At 38.7% G+C, this 16,200-nt stretch overlaps 1 long non-coding RNA gene across 1 annotated transcript in view; it reads right to left on the bottom strand.

Moving 5' to 3' along the window:
• Positions 1-11,406, bottom strand: part of LOC137432017 (uncharacterized) — a 66,922-nt gene extending 55,516 nt beyond the window's left edge. The window contains exons 1-2 of the long non-coding RNA XR_013624244.1: positions 11,338-11,406; positions 9,790-9,884 (exon numbers count right to left, since the gene is read on the bottom strand). This is a non-coding gene — a long non-coding RNA (uncharacterized LOC137432017). The remainder of the gene's footprint in view (positions 1-9,789; positions 9,885-11,337) is intronic.
• Between the last annotated feature and the right edge of the window lie 4,794 nt (positions 11,407-16,200).

The following is a 16,200-nucleotide window of genomic DNA, read 5'->3' as shown; positions in this document are numbered from 1 at the left end:
GTATATATCTGTATATATCTGGACATATCTTAGGTATATATCTGTATATATCTGTACATATCTTAGGTATATATCTGTATATATCTGTACATATCTTAGGTATATATCTGTATATATCTTGGGTATATATCTGTATATATCTGTATATATCTTACGTATATCTGTATATATCTTAGGTATATATCTGTTATATATCTTTGGTATATATCTGTAAATATCTTAGGTATATATCTGTATATATCTTCGGTACAAATCTGTATATATCTGTTATATATCTAAGGTATATCTAAATATCTATAAAGCTCAGTTGACTTTTTGCTCCACCAAATAACAGCGAAACTTAGTTGAGTAAAAGGGTGAAAATTCTACAGATGCTGTGATACATAACTACCTCTGTCGGTTTGAATGTTTGAAAGAGAAGAGACGTCTGGATCAATTTTCGAATTTAATTTAAATCCTGATTTATATATATATATATACTAGCTTGGTGAGGCGAGCGCAGTCGTTACTGAGGTACGGGCTTATTTTAGCTGAGGCTAATGACTGTACCTGAGTTGCTGTGTTGTCATGATTTACACCAATCATAATACAAACAATTACTTTGCACAAATGTATTTGTTGTGTTTGTGATATTACATTTTTATAGGCAATTTAGGTTGAAGATTTAGGTTGAATGTTTTTTTTTCAAGAAAGAACCCCTCAGCACATACATAGGGGAGGGGTAGGTGCAGACTGGAAGTTTGGGACGATTACACCTCACCACCAAGTAATTCAAAACACCTCACCACCACGTAATTATAAATACCTCACCACCACATAATTATAAATACCTCACCACCACATAATTAAAATTACCTCACCACCACGTAATTATAAATAGTTCACCACCACGTAATTCAAAACACCTCACCACTACGTAATTCAAAATACCTCACCACCACATAATTCAAAATACCTCACCACCACGTAATTATAAATAGTTCACCACCACGTAATTCAAAACACCTCACCACTACGTAATTCAAAATACCTCACCACCACATAATTCAAAATACCTCACCACCACGTAATTATAAATAGTTCACCACCACGTAATTCAAAACACCTCACCACCACATAATTCAAAATACCTCACCACCACGTGATTCAAAACCACCACAACACTATTTATTAAAAACACATCATAACCATGGAAACAAAAGTTTGAGGGAGTCGTTAAGTGACAACACAGACACTGCCCAGATGTGTAGATATATAGATAAATGACTGTACCGAGTTGCCGTTTTGTCATGGTTTAAACCAATCATAATTCAAACAATTATTTTGCACAAATGTATTTGTAATATACGTGATATCACATTTTATAAACAATTGAAGTTGAAAACTTAAGTTGAAAAAAAGATTTTTTCCCAAAAAATTCCAAAAAAAAAAAAAAAAATTTGAATACCCTTAGGACATACCGACGGGAGAGATATGTGCATACCAGAAGTTTGGTACGATTTCACAAAACTTTGAGAAAGTAGTTCAGTGACAAGACAAGACAACACAACACAGACACTGCACAGATATATATATATATATATATATATATATATATATATATATATATATATATATATATATATATATATATATAGATAAACGCGAGCTGTGTGTGTGTGTGTGAGTGTGTGAGTGTGTGTGTGTGTGTGTGTGTGTGTGTGTGTGTGTGTGTGTGTGTGTGTGTGTGTGTGTGTGTCCGCGTTTTATTCAGAGATGGCTGAACGGATCTTCAAACTTTCAGATGTTCATCAATGAGTGCCCGGGAGTGTTTTAGGGGAAAAAAAGAAAAAGAATTGAATAAAAAATTCGTTTTTTTGGAGTTAAAATCTTTATATATCTTAGGTATATATCTGTATATATCTGTTATATATCTTAGGTATATATCTGCATATATTTTTGGTATATATCTGTTATATATCTTAGGTATATATCTGTATACATCTGTTAAATATCTGAGGTATATATCTGTATATATCTTAGGTATATATCTGTATATATCTGTTATATATCTGAGGTATATGTCTGTATATATCTTATGTATATACATGTATATATCTTAGGTATATATCTGCATATATCTTTGGTATATATCTGTTATATATCTTAGGTATATATATACCTGTATATATCTGTTAAATATCTGAGGTATATATCTGTATATATCTTTGGTATATATCTGTTATATATCTTAGGTATATATATACCTGTATATATCTGTTAAATATCTGAGGTATATATTTGTATATATCTTTGGTATATATCTGTTATATATCTTAGGTATATATATACCTGTATATATCTGTTAAATATCTGAGGTATATATCTGCATATATCTTTGGTATATATCTGTTATATATCTTAGGTATATATATACCTGTATATATCTGTTAAATATCTGAGGTATATATCTGTATATATCTTAGGTATATATCTGTATATATCTGTATATTTCTGTTATATATCTTAGGTATATATCTGTATATATCGGTTAAATATCTGAGGTATATATCTGTATATATCTGTATATATCTGTATATATCTGTATATATCTTAGGTATATATCGGTATATATCTGTATATTTCTGTTATATATCTTCGGTATATATCTGTATATATCGGTTAAATATCTGAGGTATATATCTGTATATATCTGTATATATCTTCGGTATATATCTGTATATATCGGTTAAATATCTGAGGTATATATCTGTATATATCTTCGGTATATATCTGTATATATCTGTATATATCTGTATATATCTGTATATATCTTCGGTATATATCTGTATATATCGGTTAAATATCTGAGGTATATATCTGTATATATCTTAGGTATATATCTGTATATATCTGTATATATCTTAGGTATATATCTGTATATATCTTCGGTATATATCTGTATATATCGGTTAAATATCTGAGGTATATATCTGTATATATCTGTATATATCTTCGGTATATAATCTGTATATATCGGTTAAATATCTGAGGTATATATCTGTATATATCTTAGGTATATATCTGTATATATCTGTATATATCTTCGGTATATATCTGTATATATCGGTTATATATCTGAGGTATATATCTGTATATATCTGTATATATCTTAGGTATATATCTGTATATATCTGCATATATCTTCAGTATATATCTGTATATATCTTAGGTATATATCTTAGGTATATATCTGAGGTATATATCTGTATAAATCTGTTAAATATCTGAGGTATATATCTGTATATATCTGTATATATCTGTATATATCGGTTAAATATCTGAGGTATATATCTGTATATATCTGTATATATCTGTATATATCTGTATATATCTTAGGTATATTTCTGTATATATCTGTATATATCTGTATATATCTGATGTATATATCTGTATATATCGGTTAAATATCTGAGGTATATATCTGCATATATCTTTGGTATATATTTGTTATATATCTTCGGTATATATCTGTATATATCTTCGGTATATATCCGTATATATCTGTTAAATATCTGAGGTATATATCTGTATATATCTTAGGTATATATCTGCATATATCGTTGGTATACATCTGTTATATATCTGTTAAATATCTGAGGTATATATCTGTATATATCTGTATATATCTTAGGTATATATATGTATATATCTGTTAAATATCTGAGGTATATATGTGTATATATCTTAGGTATATATCTGTATATATCTGTATATATCTTAGGTATATATCTGTATATATCTGTTAAATATCTTCGGTATATATCTGTATATATCTTAGGTATACAGTCACGTGAAAAAGTAAGTACATGCCATGTAAAGTTTTGAATTATTCAACATATTTCAACATATAGCTATTTGATCTTCATTTCAACAATATTGATAGATAAAGATGATATAATATAACAAATATCATGAAACATTTACATTTTGTAGTCCATTGTATAATTTAAATAAACATAAATGCAAATTTCGCATGTGGAAAAAGTAAGTACACCCTTGGCTCTAATAGGTGGTATTGCCCTCTTTGGCAGAAACAACCTCAAGCAGGCGTTTCTTATAACTGTCTACCAGTCTCTGACATCGACTGGGAGAAATTTTTGCCCACGTCTCCATGCAGAATTCTTTCAGCTGTGCGATGTTTGAGGGGTTCCTTGCATGCACAGCTCGTTTCAAATCCCCCCACAACATCTCGATGGGATTTACATCCGGGCTTTGACTTGGCCATTCCAGAACCCTCCATTTCTTTCTTTTCAGCCATTCCTTGGTGGATTTACTGGTATGTTGAGGTCATTGTTATGTTGCAAGGTCCACCTTCGGTTGAGCTTCAACTTTCCGCCAGATGGCCTCACATTATCCTCAAGCCCCTCTGGTACAATGAAGAATTCATAGTGGATTCTATGATGGTGAGCTGCCCAGGCCCTGATGCAGCAAAGCTGCCCCAAACCATAACATTTCCACCACCATGCTTTACAGTTGGTATCAGGTTCTTGTGGTCAAATGCTGTCTTTGGTTTTCGCCAAACATGTCTTCTGGTACTGTGGCCAAATAGCTCTACCTTTGACTCAACTGTCCAGAGCACAATGTTCCAGAAGTGCTGGTCTTTGCCTAAGTGTTCATTGGCAAACTTTAGTCTTGCCCTGATGTTCTTTCTGGACAGCAAAGGTTTCCTCCTGGCACACCTCCCATGTAGATCAAATTTGTGTGGCCTCTTTCTAATGGTAGACTCGTGCACTTTGACATCAACATTGGCAAGAGATACCTGTATGTCCTGTGATGACATTCTGGGGTTCTTAGAGACTTCTTTCTGCATCTTGTGGTCTGCTCTCGGGCTGAACTTGCTGGGGCGGCCTGGCCTGAACAAGTTGGCAGTTGTTTGGAATCTTCTCCATTTGTAGATGATCTTCTGGACAGTCGAATGATTGATTTCAAATTGTTTGGAGGTCTTTTTAAATCCCTTCCCAGACTCGTAGGCATCTATAACCTTCTTTCTGAAGGCCCCAGAGAGCTATTTTGATCTCGTCATGGTGACGCCGCACACTTCAACAACAAAGAGCAAATCAAACTAAATGTCTGAGGTTTAAATAAGACAGGTTCCTCCAAGATCCTCTCTGACGATGTTCTAACCATTTGCACCTGAGCTGATGCACCTGATTCTAATTTTAGGTATTTGAAGTTGTGATAAATGTAGGGGTGTACGTACTTTCCACATGCGAAATTTGCATTTATGTTTATTTAAATTATACAAAGGACTACAAAATGTAAATGTTTCATGATATTTGTTATATTATATCACCTTTATCTATCATATTGTTGAAATGAAGATCAAATAGCTGTATGTTGAAATATGTTGAAAAAGTCAAAACTTTACATGGGGTGTGCTTACTTTTTCACGTGACTGTATATCTGCATATATCTTTGGTATATATCTTCGGTATATATCTGTATATATCTGTTATATGTCTTCGGTATATATCTGTATATATCTTAGGTATATATCTGTATATATTGTTGCGGTTCTGAGAAAGTGTAAATATTGATTAATAAAGGTTAAAGGTTTGCCCCCATAGTTTGTCCACATGCAACACATAGGCCACCTTAGAACATCAGTTATGTCATAGTATGTGTAAGAGTAGGCCATTCCCAATAGTGATACCTGTGTTGTGTAAATAAATTAATAAGAGTAGGTCCTGTTCATTTTGCAGCCTACCCTCCAATCGACCTCATTGCGCACCATCCAGTCTGCGCCCTATTGCCCCTCGCATTGGGATGCTCAAACAAGCCAAATGCCACGAGGTAGGCCTGAAAAGGGGGAGGAGCGCGAGGTCGGGGTGCGGCCACGTCAAGCAGACGTCAAGGGCGGAACCGGTAAGAGCCAACGACCAACCAGGGCTCGGGTGGAATGGCGTGGGGGGCGTGGTCAGTGCGCGTCTGGCAAATTCGAGAGGGTTCGCTGGGCGGCGCTATATAACCGCTCACAAAAAGCCCTTCAACAGGACTGTGTGGAGAGGACTTGCACAATTTGCGGGTTGCATAAGGACTCGTGAGGGAAGCCAAGCCTTGGAATTGTTGTGTGGAGGACTTATGCGCTGGTATCAAGAGGTGAAGAGGACTCTCGTGCGGAATAATTGATAAGGACTGAAGGAATATATGCGCTTTGCAAGAGGACTGTTCAGGAGGCCTCGTGAGGCAAACGCATCAATCAGCGCGTTCGAGTGCATTTATTACATATGCGACCGTGATCGCCAGTAACTGCCAGCCTACCTTTCGCCGCATTCCACCCTATAATTGTCCGATCCGCGCCAACGACACGTGGGGAGCGCATGCTGTCTGTCCTATCATCTACACCGCTGTATGAGTCGGGGACCCGGAGGACGAGCTGTGGACGCCATCCCTGGACCCTCAACCCTTGACCACCTACATCCCCGTGTGAGTGTGTCTGTGTGTGCGAGCCCATGTCCAGGGGATAAGTTAAGACTGTACTAAGGCTTCACTGTGTGTACTTCTCCTTCTTCCTGTGCAAATTATTAATAAATCAATTGTTCTTCCTGTTTCTTCCTAATTCGACCGTATCAGTCTTTTCCTCCATTGGGTAAGCATGGCACGATTCGGCACCACTCAAATCGGGTTAGTTCCTGTTAATGGCCCGGCTCACGGCTCGCTATCGCTCAGCGTTTCCACCTAAAACCATGGTTCCGGCGGGGTTATTTCCTTGCTTCCTGGGAGGCGCTGGTAATTAGGTAATAGGAATAATTCGGCCTACCACCCTATTCAGCGCTGACCGGAAGGAACATCATAGCCCCGGATCACGTCGGCTAGATAAAAGACAAGGGGATTAATCCCCCCATGGTAAGGGGAAGGCCGATGTTGAGATCCGCAACAATATCTTAGGTATATATCTGCATATATCTTTGGTATATATCTGTTATATATCTTAGGTATACAGTCACGTGAAAAGTAAGTACACCCCATGTAAAGTTTTGACTTTTTCAACATATTTCAACATACAGCTATTTGATCTTCATTTCAACAATATTGATAGATAAAGGTGATATAATATAACAAATATCAAGAAACATTTACATTTTTTAGTCCATTGTATGATTTAAATAAACATAAATGCAAATTTCGCATGTGGAAAAAGTAAGTACACCCTTGGTTCTAATAGGTGGTATTGCCCCCTTTGGCAGAAAGAACCTCAAGTGGGCGTTTCTTATAACTGTCTACCAGTCTCTGACATCGACTGGGAGAAATTCTTGCCCACTCCTCCATGCAGAACTCTTTCAGATGTGTGATGTTTGAGGGGTTTCTTGCATGCACAGCTCGTTTCAAATCCCCCCACAACATCTCTATAGGATTTAGATCCGGGTTTTGACTTGGCCATTCCAGAACCCTCCATTTCTTTCTTTTCAGCCATTCCTTGGTGGATTTACTGGTATGTTGAGGTCATTGTCATGTTGCAAGGTCAACCTTCGGTTGAGCTTCAACTTTCTGACAGATGGCCTCACATTATCCTCAAGCACCCTGTGGTACAATGAAGAATTCATAGTGGATTCTATGACGGTGAGCTGCCCAGGCCCTGATGCAGCAAAGCTGCCCCAAACCATAATATTTCCACCTCCATGCTTTACAGTTGGTATCAGGTTCTTGTGGTTAAATGCTGTCTTTGGTTTTCGCCAAACATGTCTTCTGGTACTGTGGCCAAATAGCTCCACCATTGACTCATCTGTCCAGAGCACATTGTTCCAGAAGTGCTGATCTTTGCCGAGGTGTTCATTGGCAAACTTTAGTCTTGCCCTGATGTTCTTTCTGGACAGCAAAGGTTTCCTCCTGGCACACCTCCCATGTAGATCAAATTTGTGCAGCCACTTTCTAATCGTAGACTCATGCACTTTGACATCAACAGTGGCAAGAGCTACCTGTAGGTCCCGTGATGACATTCTGGGGTTCTTAGAGACTTCTTTCAGCATCTTGCGGTCTGCTCTCGGGCTGAACTTGCTGGGGCTGCCTGGCCTGAACAACTTGGCAGTTGTTTGGAATCTTCTCCACTTGTAGATGATCTTCCGGACAGTCCAATGACTGATTTCAAATTGTTTGGAGATCTTTTTAAATCCCTTCCCAGACTCGTAGGCATCTATAACCTTCTTTCTGAAGGCCTCAGAGAGCTCTTTTGATGTAGGCATGGTGACGCCGCACACATCAACAACAAAGAGCAAACCAAACTAAATGTCTGAGGTTTAAATAAGACAGGTTCCTCCAAGATCCTCTCTAACGATGTTCTAAGCATTTGCACCTGAGCTGGTGCACCTGATTCTAATTTTAGGTATTTGAAGTAGTGATAAATGTATGGGTGTACTTACTTTTTCCACATGCGAAATTTGCATTTATGTTTATTTAAATTATACAATGGACTACAAAATGTAAATGTCTCATGATATTTGTCATATTATATCACCTTTATCGATCAATATTGTTGAAATGAAGATGAAATAGCTGTACGTTGGAATTTGTTGAAAAAGTCAAAATTTTACATGGGGTGCACTTACTTTTTCACGTGACTGTATATCTGTATATATCTGTTAAATATCTTCGGTATATATCTGTATATATCTTTGGTATATACGTATCTGTATATATCTGTATATATGTTTGTCTAGGTATGTATCTTAGCATGTTTACGAAGTCTAAAATATTCAGCAATGTTATAACTATGGTACACTGGTACAGTATTCATCCTTAATTGGAGTAAAAGAATACTAGTAATATTACTGATAATAAAAATAAATAAAACATTGCTCTGATGAAGGGCTAATGTCTGAAACGTCAGATTCATGTCGCTTCCCACTGTGGTGAGCACACTTTTGTCAACCTTCAATTAATGAAACCAATGGTTCAAATTATCTTTTAACGCAGACCAACATTAGCCTTGATAAAGTCGAGTATTCCTTTGAAATTATGTTTTAATTTACCCTTTTAACAGAAGGATTCACAGACATCGACTCTGTTATGAAACCTAGCTGTTGATCCAAACTTTGGTAATCCTGTAATACATTTTTTGGGGATATATAAATGAACCAAATATTCACTTTATAATGTTATTTGTTTTTCCATGTAAAATTACTCCACAAATACAACATTTAAAACTTTAAAAATGTGTCCCCGTTGTCAAAATGTCAACCACTGGCTGGTTCGCTTCCAGCAAGCCGCGGCTAGTTAGGAGTTCACATCCCTGTCGAAATGGAGAGATGAGCAGACGAGACTGAGAATTGCACAAAAATATCCAGCGATTCAGCCGAACAATGCAAGGAGCCTAATGGAGCAAGTTAGGGCATGGAGCAAAGGAAACACACCTGCACAAGTGTCCACCTATTCCATTATCACATAATCCATCATCGCTCATAATGTACACTCTCGCATATAGATAAGACAGCTCATATTTCTGAATCATTTACACTGCACAACCAAAATAAGTAAATAAATCACTGCCCGTGATCCATTCACTTCATTCAGGACAACTTTGGCTTCACGCCCCATTCATGTCGTCTCGACTGTATCCCATACACTCAGATGGAAAATGTATAACAAATGATGAACAAAGCTCAGATATCTGTACTGGTGCTACTACTACCCCCCCCCCCCCCCCCCCAAACACAATAAACTACAAAATCGAACTTATGAGACTTATCAATAATATATCATTAAAAAGAAAACATCGAAGGATCGATCAATGCATTCAAAAATTTTGTATACCTGTGAGCACTGTTGTGCGAGAAGATCACTGTAAGAATCACCAGCCAAGTGGGACAGTATGCAATAGTCACGTGGATTTCCAATAGATCCAGAATCTTGGATAACAAGGAGAAAAGGACATAAAATGTCATAGCCCACATGGTTTTAGTAATTTTGCGAAGTTGTGGGGTTAAGAGCCACCCGTCGGCCATCTTTGGTCAGATCACAAAACAAAATCTTCTGCTTATGTATACTCTCATGTGTTGTCTCTGTGCCAAGTTTGAATAAAATCGGACCATGCATGGCCGATAAATGATTGGGGACACGTTTATGTAACAAAATGGCCACCAGTCGGCCATCTCGGATATGATCTCAAAAATACATGACATGCATATGTAAGCCATCATTCATTATCTGTGTGCTAAGACTGAACAAGCTTGGTAAATGCATTTCCAAGAAGTGGTTGAGGACGTGTTCAATACCAAAGTTTTTTTTTTACAACTAAAATGGCCACCATTCGGCCATCTTTGATCGCATCGTGAAACTAGAACGGCACTCAGTAGAGAGCATACCTCCGCCTGGTTGGCCATATCACTCAATGGCGAAGAATCACTTTAAAAATTCTACTAGTTGGATCCGGATCCGGTTCTTCACCAAAATCGAATCGATTCTTCCTTGTCACACACACAACCTGTCCAACAAGTTTCGTCCAAATCCATCCATAACTTTTTGAGATATCCTGCTATGTTTCGTTTTTGGCCTTATCTCCCAATGGTGAAGAATCACCTAAAAAATTAAATAATTCTCATATCCGAATCCATATTCAGATCTTCACCAAAATCGAATCTATTTGTCCTTGTCAGACACCAAACCGGTCAACCAAGATTCGTCCAAATCCGTCCACAACTTTTTGAGACATCTTGCTATGTAATGTTTTTGGCCCTATTTCCCAATGGTGAAGAATCACTTTTTAAAAATTATAGTAGTCGGATCCGAATCCGGATCCTCATAAAAATCTAATCATTTCGTACTTGTCACATACGCTACATCTCGACCAAATTTCGTCCGAATCCATCCACAACTTTTAGAGCTATCTTGTTCACAAACGGACAGACAGACAGACACAGGGGTGAAAACATTTCCTCCATCCACCTTTGGTGGCGGAAGTAACAAAATGACATGCATATGTATGCCATCATGTGTTGTCTTTTTGCCAAGTATGAACAAAATCGGTCAATACATGTCCAATATATGATTGCGGACACTCACACGCACAGACGGATTGACAGACATGACCCAATCCATAATCCCTCGTTTCAGACTTAATGCTTCAACTAATACACATCTTGTTTCACCATCCTGCATTTAATTAATATTTTTTGGGACACCGTAACAGCAAGGGTGCCAAACATGTAAAAACGTTTATTGGCAAAGAAAGAAATAAGAAGATGCCGAAGTGAATGTAGAAACAGGAAGAGGGGATTTGAAATGAATTCATAAACGTTAGCGGAAGAGATTAAAAAGCAGGAATAAGAAGAAAAGCAAAGAAGAAAAGCAAAAGCATCTTACTTCTCTCAGGCATAATTCACATCCACGAGTGGAACAACCAATCACAGGGATGAGGTACGCATGCAAAACCAGAACTATTCCTCGGCATATCCACAACCTTGTCTTGACTTGAGAAGTGCAGGGCATTATGCAATCTTACATGACGCGCACACAAGGAAAAAAAAACGTCATGCATTATCTGAGGGATGAATGTAGCATGATATTGCTATGATGTAAATTACATTTTAATCAAAGTTATTCAGTTATTTCCCACCGAATATTGCAAATATAGGGCTTGGCTAGAGGTAAGCACACTCACCTGTAAGATGTCTGGCCTGGGTTCGAATCCTGAAACCAACTATAAACTGTCAACCTGGTGTTTCACAGGCTGAGTGATTCATCAATGTGTGTGCCATAGATGGATGCCAAACTTGGGGTTTGGTCTGCCAATGTTAGTTGGTGGATGTTAAATATCCCACGGTGTCCTTCACGAAGTGTAGGCAAGCTATCGTCACCACCATGGCCAAATTACAAATTCCTGCCCGATTATTTCCTTCTTTGCCAATAATTCCTTCGTGCTCTGGTGACATCCGGTTCGTGTTCTGGTGACATCCGGTTCGTGCTCTGATGACATCCGGTTCGTGCTCTGGTGACATCCGGTTCGTCCTCATGTGACTTTCCAGTTTGTATTTATTTATTAGTATTCATTTTATTCGAATCTCCCATCATCATCGCCCAGGGCTCCTCCACGCGGTCCTCCTGAGACAAGAATGGCCTCAGAGTGTCCACTCGGGAGTACGTGGGCCTACAATCCACACGCGCTTCATAGTGGGTCTCGTCTCCACTCCTTAATTATCCTCTCTGTCTCGCTAATGTTAACAGATACATCGTCTTCGAATATCCCCTCATCCAGTCCCAGAGTTCCATACAGTCTTCCGGAAACAGGAACTGCATCAGAGCGTCATCTCGGGAGTACATGTGCCTGCAGTCCACACGTGCCTCATCACCACTCCTTGATTAGTGTCACCATCCCGCTTGCACCGCTAGTCCTCTCTGCACTGCACGCACCTCCATCCTATCCTCCTCATCACCCGGGTTGTGGTTTTGGGATCGCCGTCAATGGAACCATGCGATCTACGTCAATATAGATTGTTTATTTGAACTATTTTAGCTTCAACCTAATAATTGACTCAATTCAATATAATTTCTATTATATTATAATAATTATAATATATATTAATAATACAATCTGTATAATAATAGCGTAAGGACTCGACTTTGTTATCCCTTTTACGCTGCACCCAGTGACCCGATGCCCACGGCACTAATGGATTTATGATCTACGAACCACGCTCTTTGTTTATCACGTACAGCCATACTCAAAAAATCTGAATTAGCCGACGTTGGGACCCAAAAGCATCCGATTAACTGCCGATACGACGCCATCTTATTGGCGTCTGCTGGGTGAAGGCGAAGCAAGCCGTCCGCTGATTGGACAGTCGAAGGCGACAGCAAGCCGTCCACTGAGTGGACAATCCAGAGCATGCATTTGTGCCGGTGTCGTCGATCGCGGTGTACGCTAACCTCATCAGGTGGGTTTACCATAATTTCTTCCAACCGCGCTCTTTGTTTATCACATACAGCCATACTCAAAAAATCTGAATTAGTCGACTTTGGGGCCCAAAAGCATCCGATTAACTGCCGATACGACACCATATTATTGGCGTCTGCTGGGTGAAGGCGAAGCAAGCCGTCCGCTGATTGGACAGTCGAAGGCGACAGCAAGCCATCCACTGAGTGGACAATCCAGAGCATGCATTTGTGCCGGTGTCGTCGATCGCGGTGTACGCTAACCTCATCAGGTGGGTTTACCATAATTTCTTCCAACCGCGCTCTTTGTTTATCACGTACAGCCATACTCGAAAAATCTGAATTAGTCGACTTTGGGGCCCAAAAGCATCCGATTAACTGCCGATACGACGCCATCTTATTGGCGTCTGCTGGGTGAAGGCGAAGCAAGCCGTCCGCTGATTGGACAGTCGAAGGCGAAAGCAAGCCGTCCACTGAGTGGACAATCCAGAGCATGCATTTGTGCCGGTGTCGTCGATCGGGGATCGGGATCGGTACGCTAACCTCATCAGGTGGGTTTACCATAATTTCTTCCATATACTGTGATTACAACGAAGTGAAACCGATCAGCAGCCCATCAGTATCATATAAAGCTTCAAACCAGGGGCTATTAGAATGCTTCTGAGGAATCTCGATATTCGTCAAGGTCTTTGCAATGGCACTAGACTTCGCCTTCACCACCTTCATTCTCACGTACTTGATGCAGAAATACTAACAGGTGCCCACCAGGGACAACGAGCTCTTATACCCCGTATCAGCCTCGCCCCATCTGATGCCAGTTTACCCTTCGTTCTACAGCGAACTCAGTTTCCTGTTCGCCTGGCATATTCAATGACCATAAATAAAGCCCAGGGCCAAACATTCCGTAAACTGGGTATCTATTTGCCTGCTCCTGTCTTCTCCCACGGCCAAGTTATATGTGGCATGTTCAAGAGCACGGTCGTTCAAAGATGTGTATATCAAGGTTGATAAATACGAGTATGCAAGGAGTCGTCAGAGGCTTGACTATTACCCCAAACATTGTTTATCCAGAAGTTTTAAAATAATTTCAACCTCTGATACTGCGTTCATTGTGTTATATTCCTACTGCTCTGCCTTGACATTGACGCTTACCAATGCGCCAGTATGGGGCTAATTCCAGTCGATTTACTAATCCGTTCATTTTTTAAAAGTCTATGGTTCTACTGCTGTTCCTTTCCATTGTCACATACCACTGCGCCAGTGTGGCCAGAGTGGTGCTATGCCGATTCCTATTACGAATCCATTCATTTTTCAAAAGTATATCGTAGCGTTGTTATTTAAGTAGATTGCAATAAATACGTTGTTCATATACGCACTCTTCATTCTCATCTTTCTTCCTAACTCTTACTCGGACAAGCAAATCCCCTATGCCATCCATAATGGTACACTCTATCCATACACCACATCCTCCCTTCCATGGATATTCCATGGGTTTTGGCTAGTATATTAATAATACAATAATATTACAATATATTAATATTAATATTATTGTAATATAATATATTATATTATTAATTAATAATATAATTAATTAATAATAATATAATATTAATAATAATAATATAATAATAATATTATATAATATGAATATAATAATAATATAATTAATATATAATATTAATAATTAATATAATATATATTAATTATTATTATAATTAATATATAATATAATATATAATCATATATTAATTAATATATAATAATTATTCAAGATTTTTATTTATTACAAGATTTAATCAATTATTCAATTAATTATTCAAGACGTAATCTGCCAGGAATGTACAGTACCAGCGATAGCGTTTTTCTTTAAGTCGCGCCTGTTTCTGAAGCAATATATTGTTTTTACATGAATCGGGTGCATTCTTTAAAGATAACCACGGGGGAGGTCACGGTTTTTCGAAGCTGTCCACGATCTTCACGCACGCTCAAAGTTAAGTAATTGTTCACAATTGTATTTTTGTCGAAACTATTTATCTTACGTGTGTGTTCCTATAGTGTGTCCCTAGAAAGATTCTCGGTGTTAATCTTTCATACCTGTATAAAATAGTCGAGTATTTCGTGCCGCGTTATTTGCGCCATAGTTCTTTAAGCTTCCTACCTTGAGGCTTTGTTTTCTCTCAGCGGTCGATTGTGGTCCATCTACTCTCGTTCTCTCAGTTTTTTCCCAGTCTTTTCACCCATACTTCCTTGTATAAAATCTTAACTAAAAAAAACAAAAACATTTCCTTCTTTGTTGTTTTCGTTCGTTCGTTCTTTGACCACGTGTTTCACCCCCATTTCACCCCCACTTTCACCCCATTCCCCAGATCGTTTTCACTGTTCAATTTAAAAGTGATTAAACTTTCCTTCCACCTTTTGCCCTGTTCACGTGACTCGTGGTTGTCCCTCTATGCCCTCTCCCCGTTGGTATTTTTGTGAATATAAGATTGTTCTTCACGGTTCTGTTTAAATATGTTTAAACTTTCCCCAGCAGTGTTTTATTCAGTGGTTTATTACAACATGCTGTTTTTCTTCCTATTTAAAAGGCTCTTTTCAATTTCCTCTTCAATTCATTCCACTTCAAAAAAAAATTCAATCTCTTCTAAATCTTCCTCACTACATGCTCTAAATTCACATTCATTCCAACCCTCCTCCATCGTTCTTAAACGGATCGCTAATTTGAAAATCACAATGAACCCAATTTGTTATAAATGTTCGTCTTTCATTAATCATCCACTTTCTAAACTCCCCCCTTGCCCCTCCCCTCCAAATCTCCCCCCCCTTCCCCTTCCCTCCTTAACTCCCCCCTTGCCACCCCCTCCTAAACTCCCCCCTCGACCCTCCCCTTCAAAACTCCCCCCCAACCCCTCCCCTCCAAATCTCCCCCCAACCATCCCTCTCCAATTCTCCCCCATTCCCCTCCTCCTCAAAGCTGCCTCCTCCCCACTTCGTCTCCCTTCTATCTCATACCTCCACCTCCCCCAACCTTCTACTTTCTTCAGCCCCCCCCCCTCAAACAAACCATCACTGTGCCTCATCCCATCACCATCAAACCTTTCGTCCTCCTCATCCTTCCCTTTCTTGTAACTCTTCTGTAATCTCTGACACACTATCAACTGCTCTCCCTACGTCCCCCTCTCATCCTTCATCTGACCATACGCCTCCCCTGTCCTGCACCCGATGCTCCCCCTCTCTCCTCATTAACGGTATGGACCTCATACATCCAGGGCCTTCGCTCAAACCTGATTGATCTCT

This window comes from Myxine glutinosa, chromosome 8, assembly GCF_964187855.1.
Source record: "Myxine glutinosa chromosome 8, kmMyxGlut1.1, whole genome shotgun sequence".
Taxonomy (NCBI): domain Eukaryota; kingdom Metazoa; phylum Chordata; class Myxini; order Myxiniformes; family Myxinidae; genus Myxine; species Myxine glutinosa.
The sequence above is the reverse complement of the archived record's forward strand: the minus strand, read 5'-3'. Positions and strand labels throughout refer to the sequence as shown.